General features: G+C 42.2%; 1 long non-coding RNA gene across 1 annotated transcript; it reads right to left on the bottom strand.

The window, feature by feature from the left end:
- Positions 1 to 3,174: 3,174 nt before the first annotated feature.
- Positions 3,175 to 7,251, bottom strand: LOC133388324 (uncharacterized). Its single transcript, XR_009763739.1, has 4 exons — positions 6,991 to 7,251; positions 6,124 to 6,190; positions 5,039 to 5,486; positions 3,175 to 3,804 (listed from the first exon to the last, which is right to left on the bottom strand). It is a non-coding gene; the product is annotated as an uncharacterized LOC133388324 (long non-coding RNA).
- Positions 7,252 to 9,324: the final 2,073 nt, after the last annotated feature.

Raw genomic sequence — 9,324 nt, 5'->3', positions numbered from 1 at the left:
GTGCTTAATGGAGCCTATTCCCTAGTAAGTATGTTCTGGATCCTTTTAGTGTTGGGCTTTCCCCTGCTAACTTTATATCACTAAATGATCACTTGTAACCCTTTAGTAATGTAAAGTTAGCAGGGAAAACCCATCTATCCTCCTACAACTGGTGTGATGGCATGGCCACATTTCCATCAGCATCTTTTCATCACGTAACAAGAGACTGATTTTCTCAAATGCAGATATTCTCAGCAGCAAGTAGCATGTCTAGCTAGTAGCAACTACGTTCATGAAGAGAGCACTCAGTTTTTCAACTCCGGCAAGCTTGTTGTTCAAAAAAGGGAAATGAGAATTTTGGGATAAGAGGGAGTAGGAGGGGATGACATAAGACTGTAGGGTGGGGGGACAGTTTTCCTAGGACCTCTTTTTGCAAAACAAGAGACTGATTTTCTCAAATGCAGATATTCTCAGCAGCAAGTAGCATGTCTAGCTAGTAGCAGCTACGTTCATGAAGAGAGCACTGTTTTTCAACTCCGGCAAGCTTGTTGTTCAAAAAAGGGAAATGAGAATTTTGGGATAAGAGGGAGTAGGAGGGGATGACATAAGACTGTAGGGTGGGGGGACAGTTTTCCTAGGACCTCTTTTTGCAAAACAAAAAGCAGAATTAAAGTCAGCTCTGCAGTGGTTGCTTTTAGCAGCGTATCAGCATGACTCCCCTAAAATGAAACTCTGTTGAGTCCAAGGCTCTGTGCTAACGCCTTTCCTATGGGCCACTTTGAGAACAGAAAAGAGATCCTCTTCCACATATTTGCCTGGACTCACTAAAACCTGACAACAGCTAGGCAACCATTGTGCAGAAACCTCCAGCTAATGCTGCCTTGTTGTTTCTTTGTGCTTCCCCTGCCTGTTGTATTCACCAATTGTCTCTGTTCTTCGGGGGGAAATGCAGAAAGATTATCTATATTTTCCTCCTGCCTATATGCAATTTAACACAGTGGGCTGCACTGTGAGGATTGTGTTTAAGAATGCAATCTCTTCTATATAACAGTGAGTTCTCAACATTCTGTCACAATCTTGTGTGACCAAGAAACAAAACCCAGGAGGATTCTATCCCGATAAAGGTGCAGGGCTAGGCATATATCTATTCTCCAGTAATTCACAAGGGGCAGGAGAAGGGTTAGCCCTCCCACCCCAGGTGTGCCCTCAAATTAGTACTCAACTTTGCTGGCAGGAATCTCACAAGAGGATGCAGAGGGGTACACTTCCCCAGGGGCCCTTATCATATATAAGGTATCCCTAGGGTTCGGCAAATGTGTGAACTTTCATTTCTCTCAGATTCTTATTTTTCCACTCTTAAGTTCAGTTCTCCACATTTCAAGTTCACTTTTCATTTTAAAAAAGTCTGCATGAAAATTCACCATGATTTTAGTATGAATTTCTCTTAATATACATATTTTTGTATTCAGTGTTACCTAAAGCACACATTTCTGCCACACAGTTTTCTAATATAATGCGATTTATGTTATTTTCACTAAAATATACATTTTATGCACACTTTCACTACTATATGCATTTTTGTACACATTACTTGGTTAGAGAACTGCATTGCAAAATTCAGAGAAGTGCAAATTTTGAAGAATAGCTGAATTTCAAGTCCATGCACTGTTCTGGAAAGAGAAAATTAGGTAATTTCACCTTTAAATGCAGACTGAATTAAATTTCCACCCCATCCCCAGGTCTGTCTGCACACACTCTGATCTAATCACAATGATAGGCATTAATGATACTAAGGAATTCTGGGGGGGAGGAGATTCCTAATGCAATTTTCCACCACTTGTAATATTTTTATTATGACTTTAATACTTATATTAGTAATAGTAGCACCCTTATCCTAGCACCATAACAAGATGGATTTAAGCTGGTGACATGCTTTCATGCCTACACAATCAGTATTCATCAGACCAGGCCAGCAAGCCTGGGATCCACTGTTGGCACATACTGCAAATTTGCTTACTTCAACCCCTTGATGAGAAATTGTCTTTTCTTCCTTCCTGATAGATGCATTGTTATTGTTGTTAATTGCATTTGTTTGTGTTTTTCTAAAAAAAAAAAGCCTGGAAATGATTTAAAAACAAGATAAAATACAAAACAGGGTGAAATATTTCTAGTCCTGTCTTAGCATTTACATTGCTGGAGGTGGAAGAGGGCTACCTGGTTCCGATACATACGTACAATATCCCCTCAAAAATCAGGCCAATGAATGAGAGACTGTTTGCTTTTCCTGCTCAATTCCTGTTTGTATTGGTTCGGCCTCTCCTACATGAGTACATCATCTTAGACATGCCCACATTTCATTGGACGCCAGGACTGGATGCCTGCCTTCCTATCTAGCAATTCTGCCCATTTCAGAAGAAAAACTGTCAATGCTCAGAACCTGCCCTCTCCCTCAAAACAATTGGCAAACACTTAAACCCCTCCCCAAAACAAACAAAACACAGACAAAAAAGGCACTCCATCCCAAAAAACAGGCCCCCTCAACCAATTAATCCTTCCAAAAGCACCCCCATCAATTATCAACTGCAGGGGCAGGGGACCTGGGCAAGCACCAAGGAGGGTCTCTGTGATGCCCACAAGTGTCACACTGGGCACCCCTGACCTAAAACATCTCATCCCACATCCCTATATTGGGCCGTGTAGCCAAGTTGCTCTAGAGTTCCACTGCTCTATATTCAGTAAGTGGTGGCAGCTAACAATCCGTTGAGCTATTCTACTGCGGATTGAATTCTGAATATTAAAATGAGGCACTTCGATGCCCAGCTAAGTTGGTCTTGCTTGTGATTCCCAGAAAGTGCCAGGGTATAGAGAGGGATAAAGACTCTCCTCAGGAACCCAGGGTATCTCAAACCCTTCTATAAAAAGAGCTGAAATCTCTCCCAGGCTCAACATATTTCTCTTTCACCCACTGAAATCAATAGAATTTAAAAATACTGCTGTAGGGCTGAGATGATGCCTTCCATCAGGCCTGCAGGACGTGATGCACCAAGGAGAATGAGGCCCAGCAACCATGTATTGTGGCCTGCTAGAGGATTATCAAGAAGCAAGAAAATTAAGAACAGATTTATTGAGCTCCTGGTAGGCCACCATGTATTCCTGGAGGATTACATTGGGTTTGATAGACTACATGTTGTGCAGGTCTACATGAATATGTGTTAAACAGAATCTCAATGAAATGTAAATACAATTTGCTTTTCATTGGGACTAGAGTATTCCTAATGCCATCTTGAGATCAGCCTGGGAAATGAATGTTAAAATTCATATTTTTAAAATGTCCTTAAGCAATTGGATCTAGCCATTATCAGTTAAAAATATTGCAATGGATGCACCACTGTCTGATCCTGCCAGGTTGTGCTTATGCGAGTAATCCTCCTTCTCATGAAGAACTGCAGCAGGTTCAGTTTCTTTATCACTGTGAACTCACTCATCCTTTGCCATCGGCCCCTAGATGAGAGAACTAGATTTATGATGTTCTCATTACTGTCCTTATGATGACTTTTGATACAAGAACAAGAGATCACAGATGAAACCGACAGCAGCAGGCTGTTGGATTTTGACCTTTTCAGTATTTCACATTTTGAGTTGCTGACCATTCCATCTGCTCACCAGACGCTGCAGGGAAGATCAGCATTGTCATGCATGACTGCTACTTGGATATAAGGTGGCAAAAAACTGGAGCAGGGGCAGCATTATTGCAGGCTGGTAGATCTATGTGCCTTGCAATAAAGTGCACTATGATCTAGTTCCTTCCAATGACTAGGAGTTCACCTGGATAGGCACAATTAAAATTCTTTGTTAACAGCAAAAATGGGAGGAGGGAAAAAGATTCTGTGAAGATATTACCGTCTTGTTCTGCAATCTCACCGACAGATCAACCTTCGTTGCCACAAAGCAGTGATGGATTGCTATTGTGGGCAATGTTTTACAAGTGACAAATCACACTTAATTCCTTGGGTATTCATTATCATAACATTAATCCATTTGGCATAGCAGAGAGAAAGAGAGAACAGTGTACAAGCCTGTCATATTTCTCATGTAATTTAATACAAATCTGAAATGGTTTTTCAGATATTCTTAACAGAGATCTCGAAATGTAAATCTTTTATACCATCGAAAATATTATGATTCTATTATGGTGGCAGTAATGCCTCTCTTCAGCTTAAGACAGCTATTGTCCTTGGGCCAAGGAATTGTGGGTAAAACTCTGAGGTATAATATAGGGCAAGGATGAGCACCTGCTGGCCTATAGATCCTACTGGGTCCACCAACTGGGTGCACTTGGCCCATTGCACTTGCTGCCTCAGAAGTGGCACCTTGTGCACTTTTGCTACCTGGCTCATAAAACAGTGCGGCCCAGGCCAAAAGCATTGCTTCTGAACCAACCAACAGGCCTCCTCATTCAAATGCTGAAAAGAAGTTTTACAGCAGGGGTAGCCAACATGGTGCTCTCTTGGTGTTGTCGGACAACTTCTATCATTGCTGACTAGGGATGGGTGAATATGGCAGTTTTGGTTTCTCTTGATTTCTCATTTTCCCAATCGGTTCTCCACATTTCCACATCAGTTTGTGGTGGTGGTTTTTTTAAGTCCTCATAAAAATTCTTCACCATTTTAGTGCAAATTTATCCTAATGTACACATTTTTGTATGCAATTTTGCCTAATATACGCATTTTTCAACAATTTTCACGTATGTGTTTTTTGTATGTTGTTTTCACTAATATATGCATTTATATACATACTTTACCCTAGTTGTGCATTTTGTACACTTTACTGGGCTGGGGAATTGCACTGCAATATTTGGAGAAGTGTGAATTTTGAAGGATGGCTGTGGTTCAGTTTGTGTATTGTTTCAGAAAGTGCAAGATAGGTTTGTCTTTAAAAGCTATCTGAATTGAATTTCTCCCCAGAGAGTCCAAGAACATCTCAAAGATACCATGTTGGCTACACCTGGTCTACAGGTAAAGCAAGTTGTCAAGTAGTACAGCTGAAACATGCAGCATACCTGAGAGTTGTGCCTTGTGCAGCATCACCTTACTTTTCCAAGTGCTGGAGTGGATAGGCACTCTTGGGACCCCTCCAGTGATGCTGAGGTGCTGGCAGATGGCTCAGAAACAGGACTTCATGCTCAGCTTGGTCCAGTTAGCAAGAAGTAGAGTCAGTACAGTGCACTACTTTGAAACCAACAGGCACCTCTCTCCAAACAAAACACAAGGACTTGTCAGAGAATTCTTCCTCTGGAACTTTCATGATTTGAGGGGCACCTTCCAGTGTCTTTAGGCCAAGGACTTGCTCCTTCAGGGGGAGTATTTCCCCATCTGCAGTAGGCCGTCTTCCTAATTCCCAGGCCTGAAAACTGTTCTCTGTCTAGTCAGGATTCAGCTTCAGTTTATTTTCCTTCATCCAGTCCATCACTACCTTCATGTACCAGTTCAGGTCTAGCAGAGCCTCTCCTGGTACAGAAGGAGAGACAGAATTGGATGTCATCCACATAATGGCAATGCCACACCCCAAATTTCCAGATGACAGCCCCCGACAGCTTCATATACACATTAAATAGTATGGGAGACAAGATGGAATACTGCAGAATTCCATAGTTCAACTGCCATAGGGCCAAGCAGTAGTCTCCCAGTGCTATTCTCTGGTAGCAGCCCTACAGATAGGAATGAAACCGATGTAAAATAGTGTCCACCATTCCCATACTGCTGAACTACCCAAGAGGATAACATTGGATACCATTCCAGGAGGATGGGATATGCAAAGCCACTGAGAGATCAAGGAGAATTTACAGAGTGGCACTCCCATACCTCTCTCCCAGTACAGGTCATCAGCCAGGGGACCAAGACTGTTTCAATCCCATTACAAGTCCTAAAGTCAGACTGAAGTGGGTCTAGATAATCCACATTCCAGAAATGCCTACAGTTAGTCCACTAGCATCCTCTTGATCACTTAGCCCAAAAATGGGAGGCTCATGACTGGAAAGTAATTGTTTAATGTTTCTAGGTCCATGCTCAACATGGATATTTGTAAATAAAACAGACATTACAAAGACATGATAAGGCTACAATGTAGAAAGTAAGCTCTACTCACAAGGAAATTGGCCCCAAGACTTTGTATGGCTCAAGGATGTAGGGTAGCATTTGAAATTGCACGTGGTCTGTAACCAAAGGACAAAAATGACCATGCAAAAACAGAACAATGAATCTATGTATCTTGTAAACAATATTTCCCAGATGGGCTTGGTAAAAGTCTTGTCAGCACTAGAAAGGTTAGTAGGTCAACTAAGACCTTAGGTCTCTCTAGACCAATTTTTGCTGTCTATGAAAACGATAGGCCCCCCCAACACCTTTAAGCCAGTGATTGCTGCTAAAGATCAGCCCACTAATGGGTGCCAATTAGTCATGTGACCATTGACTTCAGTTTTCTGTACTTGGAAAAATGTAAGTGATACCTATTCAGCAGTGGACAAAACCACCTATTCATTACAGCTGCAAATATATATTCCAGTTAAATCTCCAGAGGCACCCAAGAATGCTTTTTGTCCAGAGCCAATGTATCATCACTGTGACATTATTAACTGGGGCTTATTTGTCTACCTCCATCTTTCCCCACAGTGGAATATTTATGGCTGCAAACAAATCTAATTATTTTTGTCAACAAAATAACCCATTTGTGGCAACAGCCCAGTCCAGATAGATCCTTCACCTTCATTTGCACAAGCTGCCTCCACCAGATTTTGTCCAATTTCTCTTTCCCAATGCAGCTCCCCATCCCCCACCAGTCACAGCTCAGGTCTTTCATGCTCTCTGACTCTTGAGAGGGGATTTCTGAGGGAGGTGCAGGGGACCATTCTGGCTAGGAGGGGAGCGCAAAGCCCCCTTGTGCAGGTCAAATCTGCTCATACAAACTCTGGATCCAAGCCAATGTAAGGAATTGTGAAATAGCTCTGCCTCTCACCATTTTTGAAAACATCCCACTTTTTCTTCATGAATAAAGCAGAAAAAACTTAAAAAAAAATTTCTCAGTTCAAATTGGGTAGGGCCACGGGGAGCTGGGTCCATTCTTATCAAAACCAGGCTCCGTTACACAAAACACCTGAGGCATCAAGCCCAGCAGTATGAGGTTAACATGAGGTCACAATAGCCTCTGAGAGACGAATAAAACTTCCCTTGAGACTGTGGCCTCATAACTGCTCCTCCCAAGCTTCTTGCCATGGGGATATCATCTCCTGGCTTGAGAGAGAGACAAGAAAAAATGGAAAATGAAGACACTGATAAGACCACATTGGTAGGTCAGACAACTATATACTACTAATAAAAAGAACAGTGTAGCTTTAAGAGGCAAAACTTGTGGCAGCTGCTGGTTTCTATTAAGTGCTGGGTCTGCTTCAAATAACTGAGAGCGCAAGGCTTAGACTCTGCTGCAAATCTCTCCTTTTTGTTGTTAAAATGTTGTTTGTTGGCTACTTTCACACTGCACTTCATTCTGTTATTCTGACGATTTCTTACCTGGTAATTTGTGCATTATATTTGAGCTTTCACACAACATAAAAGCTACTTCTTGAAATCTAGTGGAATATAGTTGTAGTTTAGCACTATTTTATATATATATATATAAATAATACCAGAAACAATCCTTTCGCAAGCCTGGAAACCTGGAAGATCACAGGAGATTCACATGAGCAGCAGCTGCTCATGTGACAGGCATCTGGGCATGCAGTGCATTTCTGCCCTGTAGGTGTGCATCAATTTTTATTGCCTGATGAAAATTGTACTGGTATTCCTGCATAGGCACGGGTAGCAACATTCCCTTCCTCCTTTTCCCACCCCCGCCATGTCCAGACACTAACTCAAGCAGTGAATTATGGGGAACTACAGTTTGCATAAGTATAACAGGTGAAGACAAAAACAAGGTGCTATGTGTTCCTGCAGTATGAAAGACAGTTGCGCAAAATGCTGGTATAGGTCAAAAAAGCCGCAATTCCTTAACTGAACAGGTACTGCAGCATGAAAGGAATTTTAGAAATCAAGACAGAAGCACTGCCATTTTAATCCATTAAATTAATGCAATACAGCCGTTGAGGCACTCATAGGGATGAGGAGAAATTCAGTTCAGTTTGCATTTAAAGGTGAATCTATCAAATTTGTACCTTCTAAGTATTTATTTATTATTTTATTTAGATCCCACCCTTCCTCCCAGCAGGAGCCCAGGATGGCAAGTTTTTGAGAAGCAGTATATTTTTTTCAAGCTCTGTTCCAGTCCTGACTGCGGGAATTTTTCCCATCAGGAGTGGGGGCACATGTGCATGTGTTTTAACTTTTGAAAAGTTTCTAGGCCTCTGTTGCCTAGTGGTGATTCTTACTCCCTACACGTCACTACCTATTCACAAGCCAAATATAATCACTTTATTTATTTATTTATTTATTTAATTAATTACATTTTTAGACCGCCCTATAGCAATAAGCTCCCAGGGCGGTGTACAGCATAATAAAACAGGTTAAAATACAAGTGGATGTAAATACAATACACAATAAAACATAATTAAAAATTTTCAATTTTCAATTCAAATTTTAAAATTTTTAAAATGCCTGGGCGAAGAGGTAGGTCTTTACCTGGCGCCGAAAAGATAACAAAGAAGGCGCCAGGCGTATCTCATCAGGGAGGGCGTTCCATAGTTCGGGGGCCACCACTGAGAAGGCCCTAGCTCTAGTTATTATTCTCCGTGCCTCCCTATGCGTTGGGACACGGAGAAGGGCCTTCGACGTCGAGCGCAGCGACCGGGTAGGTACATAGCGGGAGGGGCGTTCCGCCAGGTATTGCGGTCCGATGCCGTTAAGGGCTTTATAGGTAAGAACCAACACTTTGAATCTGGCCCGGAAACATATTGGTAGCCAGTGCAGCTGGGTCAGGACAGGTGTTATATGATCAAATTTATATACCATTGTTATTATGTAAGGCAATTTTAAAGCAACACACATGTATACATTGGATCCACACAGGGCCAGCCACAGGCATGGCTGGGCCCTTGGGATGTCATGCTCCTTAACACCCCTTCCCGGTGCAGATAGCACATGCTTCAGTAGGCCCACTTTTGTGTAGCTGCATCAGCACGCTGGGTGCACATGCCTGCCATCACCCAAGGTGGTTGTGGAAGCACCAAACCTTTGGGGCACCCCCCTCCCACCATCTTGGGTGATTTATTTATTTATTTATAAAATTTATATTCCACCTTTCCTCCCAGAAGGAACCGAGGGCGGCAATGATGGCAGGCATGTGCATTCAGCGCACTGA

The sequence above is a fragment of the Rhineura floridana genome, chromosome 7 (assembly GCF_030035675.1).
Source record: "Rhineura floridana isolate rRhiFlo1 chromosome 7, rRhiFlo1.hap2, whole genome shotgun sequence".
NCBI lineage: Eukaryota > Metazoa > Chordata > Lepidosauria > Squamata > Rhineuridae > Rhineura > Rhineura floridana.
This window is presented reverse-complemented; position numbering and strand designations above follow the sequence as displayed.